This window comes from Danio rerio, chromosome 24 (assembly GCF_052040795.2).
Source record: "Danio rerio strain M-AB ecotype USA chromosome 24, GRCz13ab, whole genome shotgun sequence".
Lineage (NCBI taxonomy): Eukaryota > Metazoa > Chordata > Actinopteri > Cypriniformes > Danionidae > Danio > Danio rerio.
In genome coordinates this window covers 12,367,501-12,389,406 of record NC_141044.1, presented here as the reverse complement: position 1 = coordinate 12,389,406, position 21,906 = coordinate 12,367,501, and the positions used below count along the sequence as shown (strand labels likewise).

General features: G+C 36.6%; 1 protein-coding gene and 1 long non-coding RNA gene across 3 annotated transcripts in view; one reads left to right on the top strand and one right to left on the bottom strand.

Moving 5' to 3' along the window:
• gli3 (GLI family zinc finger 3) overlaps positions 1-21,906 on the top strand; it is a 340,422-nt gene that overhangs the window by 173,507 nt on the left and 145,009 nt on the right.
• On the bottom strand, positions 5,261-8,457 carry LOC147837978 (uncharacterized). The gene is made up of 3 exons (XR_015524818.1): positions 7,928-8,457; positions 6,813-7,662; positions 5,261-6,583 (listed from the first exon to the last, which is right to left on the bottom strand). It is a non-coding gene; the product is annotated as an uncharacterized LOC147837978 (long non-coding RNA).

Below are 21,906 nucleotides of genomic sequence, written 5' to 3'. Positions count from 1 at the left end.
TTCATTTTTTCTTTGTCTCCTTTGGTTTTCTGGATTAGTTTATACAGACGGTGGCAAAAATTCTCACAACAAAACAGGGGGTCATGACAGAAGGAGGGAATTTACTGTGTCCCTTCAATACAGAGAGAGCCATTCCTCCCTAGCCTCAGTTTGTCAGTTTCCCCCTGGCTTTTCTGGAGTTAATTTCCTCAAGCAGCAGGGAGATGGCCAGGCAACTGGCAGAGGGTGACATCTTTCTATGGCCTTAGGACAGGGATTAGCTTGAGCCCTGCTGGTACAGAGGTGGAGAGGCCTTCAGCGGTCCTGCCCTACAAACACATGCACACAAATTTGGTGCAACTTCAATAAGAGTAGAATCATCTAACGGAAGGGTCTGATTGCAGTCACAAAGAGCAGAGCTTACAAGAGCTTATTTAGTAAATCAGGGCCCTGTCATACACCAGACGCAAAAAGGCGCAAGATGTGTATTGTGCGATTTGTTGCTGTTTTCAGCACAACTGTAATTTTCACATTTTGCATTGTGTTGTTTAAATAGCAAATCCATTTGTGCCACTCTGTGGACTCATGGTTGTGCTGGTCTAAAATAGACGTGTGTTAAGGTGCATTGTTGGTAAGTTCAACAATCACATTAAAAGACCTCAAGCTGCTGACTTCCAGACTCTGCTTGCCTCTTTTGACCTCAAATGAGCACCTACTTCTGCTACTCACAATCAGGTAATCAGCTAGTGCTTATTTACACGTGAAATTGCTTCGCTTATCAAACACTAGTAACGCCACTACAAACATCGGATCATTTCCTTCCGTTTCTCAACATCCACATTACTCCTGAGCCGCCACACACTCCAACACTAGTTGCGTTTCGCAGAATCCTGCGCTCTCTCTCACCCAATAGACTATCCACCATTGTTTCAGACTCTTTTCCTCCATCTTGCAAACTCTCTGCACTTGATACGAACAGTGCCACTGATACACTCTGCTCCACACTAGCATCATGTCTAGACAGACTCTGGCTGCGTCCGAAACCGCCTACTACTCAGTAGGTACTGCATTTGAATTTAAATGTACTACTCGGCCCTTAGAAAAGTACGTTTTATACAGTATGAATTTGAAAAGTATGAATGGAATTCGGACGTACTACATCCGCCATTTTGTCATGATCACGTGACCTACCTGCGTCAGTTGCGTCGCCTCACTTCCATTCATAAATTCTCTCGCGGGGCATTATGCGATAGCGCAGCGTGCATGGGATGCGCACTCCAGAATCTCGCCGGAAGTAGTAAGTCATCCGGGTACTTCTCGCATACTGATTTTCGAATTCTATGAAATCGGACATACTACTCGGCTCACATACTGTTTTTAGCATACTATATAGTATGGAAGTATGCTGTTTCGAACGCAGCGTCTGTCCTCTTACATCCAGGCCAGCCAGTGCCAGTCCCCCTGGACCCTGGCTTTCTGATGTTCTCCGTGAACATCGCTAAAAACTAAAAATCCTGAACAGCTCATTACATACCAAACTCTTCTGTCTTCTTTCTCGGCTAAGGTAACTTCTGCAAAGCAGACATACTTCCGTCAGAAAATAGACAATGCCACCAATCCTCGCCTACTTTTTAAAACATTTTCCTTCCTCCTCTATCCTCCCCTTTGCTACATTCTTTTACACCAAAACTGCAAAAATCAGTGCTCAATTTTCTGCACATACAACAAACATGCAAGATACACCACCAACACCACACACACTCACCTCTTTTTCTCAGCTCTCTAAGTCTAAGGTGTCCAAACTCATGCTATCTAGCCATACAACCACCTGTCCGCTTGATCTCATTCCCTCTCATCTCTTGCAAGCCATTTCTCCTGCAGTCATACCAACACTGACTCACATAATTAACACATCTCTTGACGATGGTTTATTCCTCACTTCATTTAAGCAGGCTAGGGTAACCCCACTGCTAAAGAAACCCAACCTAGATCAAATGCTACTTGAAAACTACAGACCAGTATCCCTGCTTCCATTCATGGCCAAGATTCTGGAGAAAGTAGTGTTCAGTCAAGTCCTGGACTTTCTTACTCAAAACAACCTCATGGACAACAAGCAATCTGGCTTTAAGAAAGGCCACTCAACTGAGACTGCCCTGCTCTCGATCGTGGAGGATCTCAGACTGGCTAAAGCAGACTCTAAATCATCAGTCCTCATCTTGCTGGATTTGTCAGCTGGTTTCGACACTGTAAACCACCAGATCCTGCTATCTACGCTTAAATCACTGGGCGTTGCAGGCACGGTTATTTAATGGTTCAGATCTTACCTCTCTAAAAAGGTCATTTAGGGTGTCTTGGAAGGGAGAGATGACCAACCTACAGCATCTAAACACTGGGGTACCTCAGGGCTCTGTTCTTGGGCCACTTCTCTTCTCCATCTACATGACATCTCTAGGACCAGTCATCCAGAAACATGGATTTTCCTACCACTGCTATACTAATGATACCCAGCTATACCTCTCTTTTCACCCTGATGATCCCTCGGTTCACCCACTGGATGAAAGATCATCATCTTTAGCTTAACTTTGCGAAAACGGAAATGCTTGAAGTTTCTGCCAACCCAACTCTACACCATAACTTTTCAATACAGATGGATGGGGCAACCATTACTGCATCCGAAATGGTAAAAAGCCTTAGAGTAACTATTGATGTCCAACTAAACATCTCTGACCACATTTCTAAAACTGCTCGATCTTGCAGATTCGCACTCTATAACATCAGAAAGGTCTGACCCTTCCTATCTGAACATGCAGCTCAATTTCTTGTTCAAACTCTTGTTTACTCCAGACTGGATAATTGTAACTCTCTACTAGCCGGGCTTCCAGCTAACTCTATCAGACCTCTTCAGCTGCCTAAGAACGCAGCAGCACGAAGGGTCTTTAATGAACCTAAAAGAAAAAAAAAACCCACTATCTTAGATTAGTCCACCTGTTGAGTTTTGGAGATGTATGCATCACCATATGAGGCGTAACAATAGGATGTGGGTTTGAATATAACACACCTCATTATTATTGTTCATTTATTCATTTGCTGGAAACTAAAACTGAATTTATAAATTGTTCTGAAACAAATCTTTGTGCTTACCAAGTGAAATTAAATGTCTTCAGTGGAGTAAATTTTTACTTTTTTCCTCTACGAAAGCAAAAAAGTAGACTCTGATTTGTTTATTGCACATTATGCTCAAAACACACCCATAACTCATAATCACAATCCTATTAGAACCTGCACCAGGGTGCAGACCATATTGCTGGAAGGTCAAAATGTTGTGATATGGTTTTATGATGTTTGGAAACTCTCTCTAGATATGTTATTTGAAGAATTCCCAAGGGATGTAAATTAAACGTACCTATAAATGGCACTCTTTAAATTAAAATAGAAGCCGTGACTGAGGCATAAAAAAACTGTTACGACTTTTTACTTTTTACTGATGTAAAAAGACTGATAAGTAAAGTAAAATCACTATTTAATTCCTTACCACAGCCACATAGTATCAGTACAATTAAAAAATAAGATTCTTTAATCCCAGTTTGTGGACATTAAATCAGGTTTATTTTGTACATTAACATAATGGATATCAATACAGCAGTGCATATTAACTTGTTTTCTGTTACTTTTAGGGCTTGACATTAACTTTTTTGATCACAAGCTACAATGGCTAGTATATATCCAACATTACAACATTACAATTAAAAGTAAACAGCCTTAACTGTTTACTTTCAAATGAAATAAAGGCACCACATGTGCTTTATGTGCAAGTTGTGTGTAGTTTTATAATCGTCAGACATGAAAGGTTACCCAGTCCTGTAATAAGGTACGGTTTGACAGTCTTAGTAGTGTGCACAAAAAAAATGAGCAAAAAATGATGACTGGCAAGGCTTTAAAGGTTACATGCAATGTTTTTTCGCGGGATATTGGAGTTAAAGGTATCTGCCAATATCCATTTGGTAAATAAAATGTTTAGTAATATCGGGTAGCACCTAACCGCTCAAGCAACTCGTCAATACGCTGCATTGGATATGCGTCAAATTTCGACACAGCATTGACTTTTCTATAATCCACACAGATCCGGACTTAGCCATCAGTCTTGGGAAGCAAGACAATCGGAGGTGGAAGTGGGTAGCAGTGCAAGTGCCTTATCTCCCTGTGAAAGTTTGCCCAGTTTAGTGCCCCTGTCAAAATGCCGGCCTTGGTCATCCTGGGCCATAAGCAAATGCTCCGTAGAGAGCCACCCCAGTGTGTGGAGTTTTACTCTAAGGTCCAGAATATATTGAATTTCATTTTTGCTGTTTGAAGGCTCGTCCTCTCAAGCCTCTCTAACGACATCCAAAACCACTCAGTGCTGTCTGTCACAGAGAAGATCGAAGGGAAAAAACCCTGCGGAGGCTTGGGAACCTCCTGCACAGTGAATAACAAGGGCTCCAACCACTTATCCCAATTTTTTGCGCGCTTGTGAACAAATTTACGAATCATGGATTTAAGCGTGCGATTAAATCATTTCACCAGCCCGTCTGTTTGTGGGTGATAGACTCTAGTGCGAATCGATTTAACGTCCTACAATCCGTAAAGTTCGCGCAATGTGCGTGACATGAACGCGGTGCCTTGGTCAGTGAGAATCTCCTTGGGGATTCCCACTGGGGAGATTATGTGAAACAGAGCAATTCTTTCGAAGGGCATTTCCATAACTGGCAGAAGGCGCAATGGCGCTTTTGGGGTGGCTGGTGGGTTTACCAGCTGACATTTACGGCATGCAGTGCACTATCTGCTGACATCTCCGTGAATGCCTGGCCAAAAGAATCGGGCCATAAGACGATTTAGTCTTAAGAACTTCCCGACGGCTCTTTGGTACTAATAGTTGGGTTGTATCTTCCTTTGTCTGGGCGTCCTGGATCACTCGATACACCCTATCATTAATAAACGCAAAATACGGATAGGAGAGGGGCCGATCAAGCTGGAGGATTTGCCCATCAATGACCTGCACTCTTTCGAGTGCATGTCTCAGCATGTCGTCACGCGACTGCTCCAGGGGAAAGTCTTTACAACGGGAAATTCCCGGCTCTTCCCCTGAGTCAGCATGTGACGTCACAGCTTGGGATTCCCCCAGCTGAGCTACCCACCCCTCTCCGGCGATTTCTTTTTCCAAGAAACACCCTCACATAAGACCCCTAATAATCTATTAAAATAAGGCAAATTGGTTCCTAGAATTAGCTAATGTTTGAGGTACGGGTTCCCACTATACCTCCGGGCCAGCAAGACCAACCGATTGAACCAGAGAGAGACCTGACGCTGTCTGAGAAGCAGCCAGGAGTTGAAACTCCACCACTTCATCCTGATATTTGCCCCCCTTTAGTGAGAGCTGTTGCGGTTCCGCCTCTGTGCACTGCTGCCTGGCTCCTGAGGCCCACTCTGATGGACCCACTCTGATGTTCGGGAGGGTAGGCGGGCAATGAACTGCTCCAGTATCACGGCATCCATTATCTGGGCGATAGTCCAGCCATCCTGTATCGAACACAAAGGGCCGGCTGGAGAATGGCTCGCTTCAGATGATCATACTCCAGGAGATTCTGGGCAGGTAGCTGTCATGCGGCGGTCTGGGCTTCGTCCGAGAGCAGCGGAATCACTCGTACCAGCCACTCTGCCTGCGGCCAGCCACACGCCTCCACCATCTTCTCAAATAAATCAAGAAATATTTTCTGGTCGTTCTCCGACGCCATCTTCTGTAAAGCAATGGCAGGGTGGGCGGCAGATGTCGGAGCGGGCCGGACCTCCTTAGACAGCAGGCTCCAGATTTGCTCATGTTCCTCCTGCTGGGCCTCCATGAGGACTTGGAAATGTTGATCTTGGTTATTCTTCAGTTTCACCAGCGCGTCATGTTGTTGTTGGTGGGCTTCCACAAATGGCAGCCTTGATGGAGAGGTCATTCTGGCAGCAAAGTTTCTTCTTCTTCCTGGGTTTTAGCACCACTGTAGTAAAGTTCATTGTGGTTGTGGGAAGAAGACAAGGTTGGCGATTCAGGTAAGTAAATATTTTTATTTTAAATTAAAGCCACCACATGTGAAACTCTCTTCTCTCCCGGCTGCTCCTTCTGTTCTCCTTAAGAAGGGTGTGTCTTCGGCCCAATCACTAGAATAAACAGGTTTTATGTATTATTTCTGATTGGGCTGCTGATTAGCCGCGGGGCTCTGAGCATGCTCTCCCCTCTCCATTGGGTGTTCGATCATGCCTACCTCTCTGCAGTAATTGCTTCTTAGAAGCCAAACTATATCTGTGTATGTTCTGTGTTGCAACTCTTTACAAGATTATTCTGTTTCAGTTACCACCCTCTTCAACTCTGATTCCTCAGGCAGTATTATTTTTCAAAGACTTCATAAACCTTCTTCATTTGCCCCACTGACACCCAGCCCAGCATATTCCATGGGAACCCTGCTAAAAAATCCAGCTTAAACCAGCCTAGGCTGGTTGGCTGGTTTTAGCTGGTCGACCAGGCTGGTTTTAGAGGGGTTTTGGCCATTTCCAGGCTGGTTTCCAGCCATTTCCAGCCTAGTCTTAGCTGGTCAGGCTGGAAAATTACTTGCCAAATCCAGTTAAAACCAGCTTGACCAGCTTGGTCTAAGCTGGACATAGCTGGTTTTGGCTGGACTCCCAGTTTGGCTAGGCTGGTCAAGCTGGTTTGAGCTGACCAGCTAAGACCAGGCTGGAAATGGCTGGAAACCAGCCTGGAAGTGGCCAAAACCCCTCTAAAACCAGCCTGGTCGACCAGCTAAAACCAGCCAACCAGCCTAGGCTGGTTTAAGCTGGATTTTTCAGCAAGGAAGCTAGCTTCCACACTGTGCGATTTTCCTTTTTTTTTTTAAATCCTGAATGATTGTAGCATGTCAGACTGCATGAACATGGCTCCCATGTCACACTGTTAGATCTCAGTTGTCATAAAGTCAGACTGAACTACAATGAAGGCATGCCAAACACAAAAGAATATGCCCCCAGAGTTTGACGTCATCCTCCCATGACACTTTCACTATCTAGCGTTCTGAAATGATTCCTTACAGTAAACGTAAACAATCTGTAGCACCAATTTTGCTTGCGGCGTGTGTCAATAATAAAACCAGGAAAAAAAAAGTTTTGACATTACTCCGCGGCCATTTGAATTGTCGCATGGACTTCGAATTTTGACCAAATTTGGAGCTCCTATTGGTTCTTGAATTGACGCTCATCACAGCTGTTGTTACACTGCAGCAAAGTGTCTAAAATCCTTTGACACTGCCAGAACTTCATTGAAGAGAAAAATTTAATCGCAACAGGCTTAAAGCGGCTGTCAGTGAACATGTCAAACCAACGATCAAAGATCAAAGATTTTAGTCTAGGACTTCAGAAATATTTTAGGATTTCCCAAATTTGTCTCAGTTGACAAAATTATTGCTGAAATCTCACAGTGTAAGCAGGGCTTAAGGCATAGCCAGGTCAAATTTATCACTCCACTCCTTTCTTAATTACTTATTTTTTTGGCTCTCTCTGCATTTTCCCCCCAATGCCAGATGGGATTCTTGTCAGGTAACTTGCTGGAGTGAGTTTTGTCCAAAGAACTGTTTATACTCGAGCCTATTCCATGTCCAATCTAAACAAAATTGGCACCTATTCTTGTGAAAGACCAAACCATTAGCTAAAATATCTATCCATTCTGAATATGATGCATTTAAGAATGTGTTCAACAAGAATGCATCAAACATACTACCTTCCCATAGGCTATGTGACTGTGTGTTCAATCTGCTGCCTGAAGCTAGACCCCCTAAAGTCCTGCTCATATTGTTTTATTACTGCCATGGTTTGGAGTGAGTTTTGTCCAAAGAACTGTTTATACTCGAGCCTATTTCATGTCCAATCTAAACAAAATTGGCACCTATTCTTGTGAAAGACCAAACCATTAGCTAAAATATCTATCCATTCTGAATATGATGCATTTAAGAATGTGTTCAACAAGAATGCATCAAACATACTACCTTCCCATAGGCCATGTGACTGTGTGTTCAATCTGCTGCCTGAAGCTAGACCCCCTAAAGCCCTGCTCATATTGTTTTATTACTGCCATGGTTTGGTCATCTGAGACAGATATGGAAAATCGTAAAAGATTACTGAAATCCTAGACTAAATATGTCATCTTTGAATGTCGGTTTGTCATATTTACCAGCTGCTTAATGGCGGTTCCAATCAGATTTTCCCTCAAATTAAGTTCTGCCAAATACTCTCCTGCAGTGTGACTTCAGCTGTAACAAGTGTCAAATGAGCATTTATAAAAAAATATATATTTGTAAATGACAAATTAGCAAACTTACCACAAGTATGTTTATGTTCCCTCTATGGCATCATGTCATGATGCTGAAAGCAGGACATTACTAGAACTTCTCTGTTAAGCTGCTTTGACTCAATCTACATTATAAAAGTGCTATATAAATAAAAATAAACTGATGTGGAATCTTAAAAAATATCACATATGGATGACTTCAAACTGAGTGAGTTTGGCACGTTATTGTTCAGTCTGACATTATTACAACTGAGATCTTACTGTGTGACGTGGGAATCATCTTTCTGCAGCTGTTTGACATGCTGCACTCATTCAGAATTATTCAAAATCACACAGTTTGTGCCAAAAAAGTTGGGTTTATTCAGTGTCCAGTAATGAAGAAATGCATCTTGAGGCCATACTTTGACTCTCAGTGAATAAACCGTCAAGTTGTCCTGTTGACTTTCTCTGATCTCTGCAGCCCTTGAGGAACTCAGATGAGCCTGCATATTTTAAAAAAAACTAATAAAAACATAAAAACTAATTTGCATCAGAAAGGGTGAAAAGTGAAAAACTCTATCACCCCCGCTAGCCTCTACAAATATCAGTTCATGCCATATAGACTGGCTGAATCATTGGATGTCTTTCAAGTGCTTATGAAGGAGGTGTTCCAGGACTTTCTCCACAAATTATTCCTCTGGGATCTGGGCCTCCACCAACCTTGCAAAAGTTCACAAAAGTTCCAGGTATCATATTTACCTCCTCCTGAAACCCTGAAACCCATCTCTTTCTCTGCCACAGGATACCCAAGCCCAGGAATCCATCTTTAAGAGATCCATTTATATCAATGTGAGGGTGTAAATGTAATGTAAATATAACTCTTGACCAACCTTCTATCTACTGGCTCAAAGAATTCTTGAACTCTTCCGGAACTCATGGCAGAGGGGTGGCTCATTCAAGTACTTTGATTTCGAAAGATTTTGGCTCAAAAGTGATGGTGCATTAGATCCCACACTTCTGACTGACTTCCACCCAAGGCCGCCCATGGTGGAGGGGGTAATATCAGACATTTATCTTAGCAACCTCAATCATCAGCCCCATTATGGAGTGTGTCCTAGCGGCAGCCTGTAGCACTATTGCATAGTGTATAAGGTCAAGTATATAGTGGATGTGCATGTGTGAGTGCTTGTTGCTAGAAACTAAAACTATTTATATTCATTATTAAATTACCCATTAAATTGTGTGTTAGGGGGGCTGCATGGTGGCGCAGTGGGTAGCATGTTCACCTCACAGCAAGAAGGTCACTGGTTTAAGCCTCGGCTAGGTGAGTTGGCATTTCTATGTGGAGTTGGCATTTCCCCTTGTGTTGGCGTGGGTTTCTGCCAAGTGCTCTGGTTTCCCCGAAAAGTCCAAAGACATATGGTATGGGTGAATTGAGTAAGCTAATTTTTTCATAGTGTATGTGTGTGAATGAGAGTGCATGGGTGTTTCCCAATGATGGGCTACAACTGGAAGGGCATCCGCTGTGTAAAACCTAGGCTGAATAAGTTGGTGGTTCATTCAGCTGTGGCAACCCCAGATTAAAAAAGAGACTAAGCTGAAAAGAAAAAGAATGAATGAATTATTATTATTATTATTATTATTATTATTATTATTATTATTATTATTATTATTATTATTATTATTATCATTATTATTATAAATTCTTATTTTATAACCCTTACTGTGTTTTTTCACCAGATTGTCTATAAAACCTGAAAAATCTGAGCCACAGAGTCTCTAGCATAGGGGATGCTGCTCTACTTTATGTAGCTGCATTTTGCCGTCATTGATAAAGCGCTTAGTGGTGAACAAATTAATGAATTTGGCCTGACTGAAGCGAGTTTCTCTTTGGGACTGGGGATGGGAAGAGTGAGGAGTGGGGGTAGATGGAGGGGTAATCCCGTTCCAGCTAAATGGCTGATCCTTCTCATTCCTCAGATATCAAATGTCAGAAGTTAAATTAGCCTGCTAGCCCCTGATACGAGTTAACATGCTTTTAAACGCAAGAGGAGGGGAAGAGGCTTGAGAAATCAAGCCCCCGTGGGATGGCAAGCAGGTGCCTTTGAACTGCCTAATTATCCTTCTCCCATTAACTGTCTTAATAAGGCCTGCACTGACCCAGTCTCTCTAGCTTGGATGTCTTTACCCACAATACAGTGGTGCCAAACAAAACAGCAACTACTAAATAAAGTATATGTAATTATCATTGTTCAGCTATGTTCTAAGAGTTAGTTTTACAATAATAAAGTGCACAATGTTTTTATTTTACATTTTTATTGTGTGAAAAGGATTTGGTGTGAGTGTAAATTATGCCTGACTGGTATGAGATGAGTTGTCTATAATCTGGAAGCCTTAGGCTTGGTACTGATTTTTTGCATAAAGCGTGTGGAGGCATATGCTAACAGTCAGACGCAGCAGAAAGCTGGCAGAGGCATAGGTCATTTGTCTCAGTCCACCCAAAGCTGACCAACTCAGCCAGAAGAACTAATCCATCCACAAACCAGAGAAATGTTGCATTTAGTTTTAATCAACAAGAACAAAATAGCAAACACAAAGTTAACATCATTCATGTTTTGATCCAGTGGTTCTTTTGTTTTATTATATATTTTATTCATATGTAGCATTCTATGATGCAGGTAGTTTTCAATGCTTTTGTGTACTGAAAAGTTAGTTGATTGTGTGTGTCATACAAATTAATCAATTTGTACGTTTGTCTCTGTCAAGCCACGGTCACACTGTAGTTTTTGCCACATAGACTTCCATTAATATGCATGTGAATGCAGCATACCGGAAATGCATGTGCGACAAGTTTCACAGTTCACTGCATTACACAGTTCAAGCTTGGTAAACTCTGACTGAAATCCGAAAAACATGCCTCTCAGTATAGAAATTTTAAATATATAGAGCAATTGCTTGCTTTTTAGCAACTTATCATCTTGTTTAATTCCACCCCTTTTTGCAGCACCACATTACAAAATTGTGCATGCTCAAGGGTGAATATTTTATAAAATTAAAAAAGTTGTTATGCGTCTACTGTCTTATGTTTCTGCATAAATCTCATTTTCAGTACTTTTTGTTTGCTGGAAAGCTATATATATATAATTTCTTTTTTTGTCTGGCGAATAATTAATGTATCTGCACAAATTACTGAACAAAGCATAAATCTGTCCCTGATAAAAATTTAAAATTGTGCTAAAATGAATTTGATAGTTTAAAATGAGGTTGCTTGTGTTATGAACAAAGGAAACTTTTATTTAGTTTGTTGTTGCTTTTTTATATACACTCTCAGAAAATATGGTTAAATGTTGTACCAAAGAAGGTACAAACCCTTGTCATTGGGGCAGTACCTTTTTATGAACAGAATTGTACTTTAAGACAAAGAGACAAATTTGTTCCATTGCAAGTTGTACCTTTAAGGACATGATTCGTATCATAGAAAACAAAAATGTACCTTAGGTTTTTTAAAACCTGCAGATACAATATTGTACCTTCATCAAATGTACTACAGTGACAAGACACTTTGTACCTTAACAGTGTCAAATTTGTTCCTTCAAGAATATTTAAAGGCATTTTGCTATATCCAAAGTGCGTCAATTAATGTCAATGAATAGGAAACATCAAATACATTTCTACACGATTTAAAAAAAAAGTTTTTGTGTGTTTATAAATGCACCTTTTCCATTTACAATAGTAAATAAAAAATACTTTTTACATAAATCAAAAGATCTATTTTTTGCTAAACATTTAACAACGCTTTTAACAAAAAGGTTAAAAGTTCATTTTATTTACTTAATTTTAAAATAGAAATAGAATTATACAAATGAGATTATGCTGTAATGAGATAAGCACAATATTTGATTAGTTTTACAATACTAAAATGTCTGCTTGAACACTGCATATGCTGGACTTTTGCTAGCTCATAGTAGAAAGCAACCGCCAAAAGGTGCGGATATCAATAATAAAACTGTATTTATCAGAAAATGCTTAGCAAATGTTTATTAAAAATGCATACATTTTTAGTTTACAATACCTATAGTTTTACCACTTGTTTGGTATTATAGAACTTAATAATTGTGATTATTAATGATTATGAGTTTCTTTAAACATATAGTTTTAATTGATGATTCATGTTTTAATATGGAATGTATTCATAACATCACTATGCCTTTGCAGCAATATTTGTGTACCTTCATTTTAATTGTACCATAAAAGGTACTGAACAGTATCATAAGAGGACTTTTCTGTACCATGTAAGGTACAGTTTTTACAAAGGAACAAAACTGTTCCTTAAGGAACGTTATTTGTACCACTGTGTGGCTTTTTTTTTCTGAGAGTGTAGTTTAAGGTATCTTTTTCATTTTGGTATCGCATATAATTAGAATTTTAAATAATCCAGATTTTTGTTTTATACTTTATATTTAGGAAAACTAAGTTTTCTTTCCTATATTTTTGAAGACAAAATTGTTGCACATGCAAAACATTCTAACAGTTATATATGGTCAAAGTCAGCTGTGCAGATGCAAGCTTAAAGTTCAATGATCTTGATACTTTTGACATGGTCTTCATTGGTTCTTGTGCTCTATGCTAGAAAAAAAAAATGCTGCAATTTTCTACTTTCCGTACCTCACCTGGGTTTGGTCCATACCTGCTAGCACCAATCATGCCCCATTATGTCCTCTGATCAAGGCCTTGGAATAGCTGGTCAAATGCTTTGGCAGGGTTTGATGTGAGTATAGGCATTGCATCAGCAGCTGCAGAGAAAAGGCAAACTCTGAATAGCCCAAATGCACCATTGTCCCCCCTCTGATAGCACTCCCGGTTCCACAGCCAGCATATGCATTCTCCAGCACAATCATGTGCTTTTGAATGTGTCTTGAGTATTGAGACTGACCTCTCAGACTGCAGATACTACACCCATAGGACTGGGGAAAAGAGAGAAAATGGTTCGAGGGGGCTTTCAAGTTTTTTTGTGATGCTGATTTGAGGTGAACATAAAGAAATGGAAGTCTTGTCTTTTTTGTGCATATCAGCATTTCACTAGTGCTGGGAAGGGAGGCTCTGAGTCTCCTTAGAGAGGCATTTATAAAGTGCTCTTACTGTACATCCAAAACACATTAAAATCATCAAAGGTCTTTCCTCACCCACTGCCAGATTATTAATCACAAAGTAGGTGATGCAATTAATTGACATTATCATGAGAATAATGCAGGCAATTTGGACATGATACAGGAGTCAGGTATATAACATATATTTTGCTTTTATTTTCATTAGAACCCCCAGAGGCCACAGGGTAAGCAGCACCAAATGCACTTGAAGCAATCTTCAGAATCACATAATCTTAAATCAGAATCAAAATGAGTTTTACACAAGGAATGTTTTTTTGTGGTTTTCAGGAGCTCAGAGCATATACATGCATACATAAACATGCACACATGCCAACACAAGAAAACAGAAAGACATTTAAATAAGTGGAAGAGAAAGTAAACAATTAAAAAGTTATAACTAATGTATACACGTACAGCATGTGGTTTATGTACAATATGTTCATCATTGACTGTTCATTAAGTGACTTTATTGGTTACAAAAACTAAACAACAATAAAACAGACAGCAACTGGTGTGGTATTTTGGTTGGGTATGGCATAAGAAAAACAGTTTTTATGTCTAGATGTTTGTGTCTGCCTGAGGAGAGAAGTTTAATTCACCTTTATTTGTATAGTGCTTTTACAATGTAAATTGTGTCAAAGCAGCTTTACATAGAAGATCATAGTAAATTAGTGTGAGAATTTCGTGGCTTGAGTGAGAGTGGTCTTAAATGATATTATGGAGGTTGGGCAGGTGCACCCTTAATAATCCATCCTTAATAATGTTTTACAGAGCAAATAAATTTTTACAATGCGTCTGAATTTATTTTGGCTAGAATAAAAAGCAGTTTTGATTTTTTTCAAAAACTTATTTTAAGGTCAAAATTATTAGCTCCCTTAAGCTATATATGTTTTTTTTTTTTTTTCGATAAAACCATCATTATACAATAACTTGCCTAATTAACCTAACCTGCCTAGTTAACCTAATTAACCCAGTTAAGCCTTTAAATGTCACTTTTAACTGTATAGAAGTTTATTGAAAAATATCTAGTAAAGTATTATATATATATATATATATATATATATATATATATATATATATATATATATATATATATATATATATATATATATACTGTAAAAAAACAAAAAACAAATCAGCAGATTTTTTTCAGTTGTAGCAAACAGCCGGTTAATACTGACTCGCTGAGAAATGTGTTGAGCCAACTAAAAAAAATATCAAGTGTGCCTTATGTTATTGGCACAACTGAATATTTTGAACAGTTGTTGCATGCTGTTTTAGTTTCACTTAATAAAAAAAATGTATATTGAAAATTTACATTGCTTAAGCAACTGAATTGTTTATTCTGCGGTGTCCCAAAAGAAAACAAGTAATAAAATATACAAAACACTGATACACTTAAAAACTGCCACATTTATTTATTTATTTATTTATTTATTTATTTATTTATTTATTTATTTATTTATTTATTTATTTATTTATTTATTTATTTATTTATTTATTTATTTATTTATTTATTTATTTATTTTCAACAGCAATATTATGAAAATACAGTAAAATAGCAAATAAACTGAAAATCTCGACAACACAAACATTACAAAGTCATGCATTAAAATTCTCATCATATACACAAAGCTGAAATGTAATTAAAACATTCACAGACATGCAAAAATGTCAAAAATACCATAAAATTCAAAAATATTTTTTTCTGAGGTTACTTTTTAGTGTAATGTCACCTGAATATTACAATTCCCCAAAAGGTACTCTGAACTTATAAAATCACATTCATCTATTTTTTAAAGATTATTTTTGGCATTTTTGCCTTTATTTGACAAAGCAGTAAGTTGACAGGAAGTCAAGTGGGAGAGAGGGGGTAAGATCAGAAAAAGGTGCATAAGCCAGGAATCAAACTTAGGACGCCCGGAGCTTCCGCACCATGTCAGTGCGTTAACCACTGGGCTATTGCGCTCACATTAAATCACATTTTTAATGATTAAACCCATCCATTAATATTACACATAAAAAAAAAAAATTACATATAAAAACCCAATTGGCACAGATGTTTCCAGAACTGGAAACAAAATCATAAATAAAAAAGTAAAAATAAAAAAACTTCAAAAGGAACTTTAAACAAGTGAAGCTGCATTTTCAAATATTTACCATGTGAACATGCTTAGAAAGTCATTGCTGTACTCCACGTTGAGTAGAATCCAAAAGTCTGTAAGCTGTCGAGCACATCTCTTCTTCTGGGACAGCAGACATTTAACACAGTTACAGGGGTCTTAGAGTCCATCATGCTACTGCTGCTTACTGTTTCAAGAATTCCCAGCTTTGTTGGGAATCATAACACCAACCTCCTTTAAGACTATGTTACACATTATCATCCCCTAATTAATTCCTCATCCGATCCCACTGGTCTTCTGAAGTAATTCCCAATTTGGTCTTAATGGCAAATCTCCTCCCAAAATGACAGCAACCTCTTTGTTCACAAGTTTAAGGACATTTGAGTAGTTTGACATAATTCCATACAGATTGCAAAAAAAAAAAAAAAAAAAAGTTTGTTTTCAATTGTAGTTTGTTTGTTTGTTTAAAAGTAGAGATTGCAAGCTTTAAGTGAATATATGTCTTGTGTATGTGAAGCAAGTATTCAGTGAGGTTCTGGTGTGTTTGCTGACACCATAGGATTAAACAACAACTGTAGAGTCTGCCGTAAAAGCAAACATTTGGTCCAAGCCCCTCTCCCTAAAGCGATCAATAATCAGTCACCCCTGTACTCAATAGTGATTCATTCCTATATTGACCGTTGCACTTTTCCCCATTCAAAACTATACGAGAGACATGTCTTGTGTTATCTATAGTTTTAGCACCTGTATAATGTGTATAATGATGTTTTTTTTTCAGACTTTGTTAATAATGAATTTTTACTATTTAATTAAATATTGCATTATTTACAAAGCAGTTATTTAAGAATAGTTGGTGGTTTGTTTAATATCATTCAGAATTATTAATTAGATAATTAATAAACCATTCTAATTAACATTTAGTTGTCTTATTTTCCAGGCATAGAATAATAGTTGCATTGTTTCTTAAAAACAATGTAATTAATATTATTGTTATTAACACAACTTTATTTTGTGAACTAATCTAAAGTTAGGACTATCTTTATTTTGTAATTCTCTTATAAATGACAGTATATATATATATATATATATATATATATATATATATATATATATATATATATATATATATATATATATATATATAAATGTCTTAAACAATGTCGCATCACCAGGCTCTACAGAGTTTCATGCAATTTTTGGTGTTTCATTTTTAGCTTTCGACTTTTGTTTTAATGTAATTTGATACCGCATGGCGTTGAAAGAAAAACCTCCGTATTTCATGACTCTTTGCTCATTTGAGGTAATCAAATCGCTGCTTACACTGCTTACACTCTCTTAATAAGAGTATTATCTTAATCATATTAAAATCGGAGTATTGGTGTCTTATGTAAATGTACTCAGAAAGTCTCTGGTGAAGTCGCGGGCTGTCAAAGACAGCGCATTACTCTGCCTTTCAGCACGAGCCCTTGAATGTTTCATTAAGTTTAACGTGTTTCCTTATTAAACGCAACGAAAGCGTATGCTTCACGTTGTTGTGTCGTTGTAAAAAACAGCCATACGTAAGAATGCTTAGTTTAAGCAATTTTGATGAACGCGATCATGTTGAATCTGAAAGGAGTCGCTCCAGCGCGTTGTTTGTATGTCTGTCTGTGTCAGGTGCACCGTTCAGGGGTGTCAGGGGTTGAGTGAGCGACGTATCTGAGTAGGGGCGTGTGCGCGAGAGACGTACTTGAAGACGGCTGGGGTGAGTTGCGCGCAACGTACCTGAAGAGAGGTTGGGGTGAGTTGCCCGCAACGTACCTGAAGAGCAGTGGGGGTGAGCTGCGCGTGACTTACCTGAAGAGCTAAGAGGGATGAGGTGAAGATTGCATTTAGGGGATACTCCTAGTCTTAGCAACTGGATGAATGTAAAGGGCTGAGCAAAATTGTTTCTACTCGCCTGTAAAACGCCTGTATTTTGTTTTTGTTTTTTGCAGTCCACTTAGAGTCCAACTTGGAAATATTTTTTTTTCTTTACTGGCATTGATTGTTTTGAAATTCAAATGGCATTAACATGCTTGTTTTAATTTCTGTAATAAATATGGCTGCCAAGCCAGGATCTTGATTGTGGGTTTGTTGTTTACATTAATAAATCTGTGTACAAGTTAAACACAAACTCTAAAAAACAATTGTATTTTGAATTTAAATAGTTTTTGTCTTGCGTTTATATTAATTTTACATTTGAATAGCCAAAATGTCAAGTTTCAGTCTTTTAAATGCGATTAATCGTGATTAATTTTCCAAAAAAAGTGTGATTAATTAGTTTTTTTATCGATTGACAGCACTAATCTTTCTCTCTTTTCTCTAACTCTCTCTCTCTCTCTCTCTCTCTCTCTCTATATATATATATATATATATATATATATATATATATATATATATATATATATATATATATATATATATATATACATATATATTTACAAATATATATACAAATATATATATATATATATATATATATATATATATATATATATATATATATATATATATATATATATATATATATATATATATATATATATATACATTCATTCTGCTGTGGTGACCCCTAATTATTAAAGGAACTAAGCCAAAAAGCAAACGAATGAATGAATGTTTGCAAAGATTTCTTTTCAATAATTTTGATCGTTCATTTTCCTTTTTTCTGTTTAGAATATAACTGAGCCTTTAATTGTCATTTGCTAGATATTTACAAAGCATAGTCCTCCTTTTAGATTATTTCATAAAAATTAAGTTGTGAACAAATAATTAATTAACCTACAGAGTCACTTTACGATATGTCTGAAAAATAGTTCATTTGATTAGTTTATTAATCATTTACTTACTCATACTGAGTCATCTTAAAAACACACTGCAAAAAGTGATTACTTGAAAAAAAAGTGAGTAAATCCATTGTCTTAATTGTGACAAGTTGATTTTACTTAAACACTTAAAAAACACTTAAAAAGTTGATCTAAAGTCAATGGTGCAGAGTTTTTGTTAATTAAAACACACAATAGCTATGCAACTATGTGGTTCCAAAACACTTACACATTGTTAAATATACACAGGATTTACAGCAGTACACAAATCTCTTTACATATGAAAAAATAAAGTAAAATGTGACAAAATTATTATTTTCTGAATATAAAAGCCACTACTTCCATGCCTTCTTTACCTAATTTTTTTGTTTAGTTTTGTTTCTTTTTTAGTTTATTCATGACAATTTGTATATTGTTATTATTATTATTATTAATAGTAATAATAATAATAATAATATTATTATTATTATTATTATTATTAGTAGTAGTAGTAGTAGTAGTAGTAGTAGTAGTAGTTGTAGTATTTACGTCCAAATGTATTTTTGTTTTAATAAAAACAAGCTTAGATTTTGTCCACCTTTAAGGTTTTGGAGACGTATGCATCACCATTAGGGGCATAAATAGGATGTGTGTTTGGACATAACTCAGTCATGATCAATATCATGCCCCCCGCTCCGCTAACGTTTGAATAGTAGGGCAGGTTCAAGTTTTCCTGTGTCCGGCCCCTCATGTAAGGCAATGTTTCATGTCGATGTCAATATAAAACGGTACAAGATTTTATCACAAGATGATTCATATCAAACAACTCTAAGTCTTTTTTTTTTTTTTTTTTTTTGAGAATAAATAGTTTTAAGCATGGTGCACTTTTAGATGTAAGCCTTAGCTGGATGTTTTCATTCACTTAGAGCTGTGTTACACACTGCATTTGAGATCATTTTTTAAAACCCATAATAGTTTTTTTTTTTTTTTTTTTAATAACTGGTTTGTTATTAATGGAGAGTTTATCATCAACACAGTATGAAAATACAATCATTAAGCACATTATACATGTCCTTATAAGTCAAGAACACAGCATTTGCTTACTAATTTCTATTAGAGTTATTGTTTACAAATAATGAACGAAATATTTGCTAACCCTTAATAAATTATTAGTAGTGTGCAGTTATTGTAAAGTGTTACCTATTATTCCACCAAATATCGATGTCATAACTTTTCTGAAATTAAAACCTTTGTGTTGTCTAAGAACTGAATATAAACATATCTGAAAACTTACAGAAGCAAATACTGACATGGTACATTGAGGATTATTTACTGTTTAATAATGTTACGTTGGACATACAATTTAATAATAAACAAATATATTAAACAAAAGCAAACTGTCTGTCTACAGATTACTAAATGTTTATTAGATGTTTGCAAGAAGAAAAGCACATTATAAACTAATTATTTAGTATCAAATAGCAGAAGCATATGAGAATATTTAAAGAGGAATGCATCAATAAAATATTAGATTTTAATAAAAAATATATGAAATACTTATGGATTATTTTATATAGTATTATTAGAAATGGAACATAAAATAAATGCAAGTTGCCAGAAATATGTCATTGGAAGCAAAAATATAATAAACAATAAGGAAGGCATAGTTAAATGTGTGACCGGAGTTGGTAAAAACATAAATGATCCAATAAAAACAGAAAAATAATCCCTATCTGTAGTTTTCTTAGAGTAGCGGATAGAAAAGTCAAGAAATTAAAAGAAATAAAGGCTTTGAAAGATGTATAAAAGTAATTCCTTCATAAATCGAAATCGCATGGATGTAATTATAAAAAAACATTTTTCAAAGAAACTGTTGTGTCGCTTAAGTCGTATGTTTAATGTAAGTTGTCAATTTGGGAATTTTCACTTACTGAATAAAGGTCTGCAGCTTCTTGTCTCTGGAGTGTGAGTTTTTCATATACTTTGTTTATGACACGATGCAAGTTGTGCAATTGCAGCTACATCAATTACTGTCTTAAACACCCGGAGCTGTTTTCAGGGGTAGATAATTTACTACAGTTACCAATGATAGCATTATCATCAGGAGATTATAGAAATGATACAGTGATTTTGCAAACCTACCGGTTACACATGTTTTAAATTATATTCTAGTATGCTGTATTCTGTATGAATAACACTAAAAAAAATGTAACCCCAAAAGTTAAACTTTATATAATTCAATTGGATGTCAATTTTCCATCCAATTTAATCACATAAATCCAACGTAAAAGTTAACATTAGTTTAAGCTTAACCTCTTTTGTTCAGATTACATGAATGTATTAAATAAATTTTATGACAACTGCTGTACTCTGTTTTATGCTTATATAAACATGTTTTTTTCTTCCGTTAAATAAGAATATATTTTGTAGAAATCTGTAACCCTCAACAAAGGGTTGAAAATGTTTTGTAAACACATACAGATTGTTTGTAAGGGGTAATAAATATCTATGAATGATAAGTAAAACATTTGTATGTAGTTTAGAAAGCTTTGTAAATAATTAGTTCATGCCTTAAGTCAGAATCAGTAATAAATTGCGATTTTATTTTTTTTGTGTGTGTTATTAATATTGTCACAGTGTGTTACTGTTATTAATAAAATATTTTAAAACTTTGTCGGTTCTCCGCTTCCTTCTTCCCGGGTTTCGGCACCACTGTAATAAAGTTTACGGCCCTTTGGCCGCCGGGAAGAAGGAGGCGGAGAATCAACGTAGTTTTAAAATAATTTATTAATAACAGTGACGGCAGCTCCTCATGGAGGCTGCCGTCTAAACCAAAAAAAAACAGATGGCAGCTCCTCACGGAGACTGCCGTCAAACTGAAAGCAAAAGTAAAATATGTCCAGGCCCGGTCCTCTCTTGGCTTCCTCTGCCATCGTTCCTCCTTTTATCATCCAGAGCTCCTTCCGTGGGATCCGAAGCAGGTGCGAACCGCAGGTGTATCCACTTACGCGGTGGCCTCACTCCGTTCCCACGGCTCTCGGCCATGCCCCCTCGCCACAATATAGTTATTTGTAAATTATTAGTTTATTGTTATAATCACTTATAAATGACTTACAACTAAACATTAAGTAGCAAGGTGTGATTTAGATAACAAAATATGCTGGAAACCTCTAATTAAATATGTTAAATGATGAATAAATATGTTAAATATGTTAAATGAAAATTGGCAATACTGTGGCCACACAAAAAAACATAAATAAATAAAAAATAATAAAAAATAAATAAATAAATAAAGACAAATTTTAAACAATAAATCAATGTTTTTTATACTCTGTGAAAAAAAAATGTTTACATTTCTCTAAAAATTACTGGAAGCTGTGTTTGCCATTAATCACATTTTTCATTTTACAGTTTAAATCAATCCTGAAAATAACAAAATAATCTACTCAATAACTTAATATATATATATATATATATATATATATATATATATATATATATAT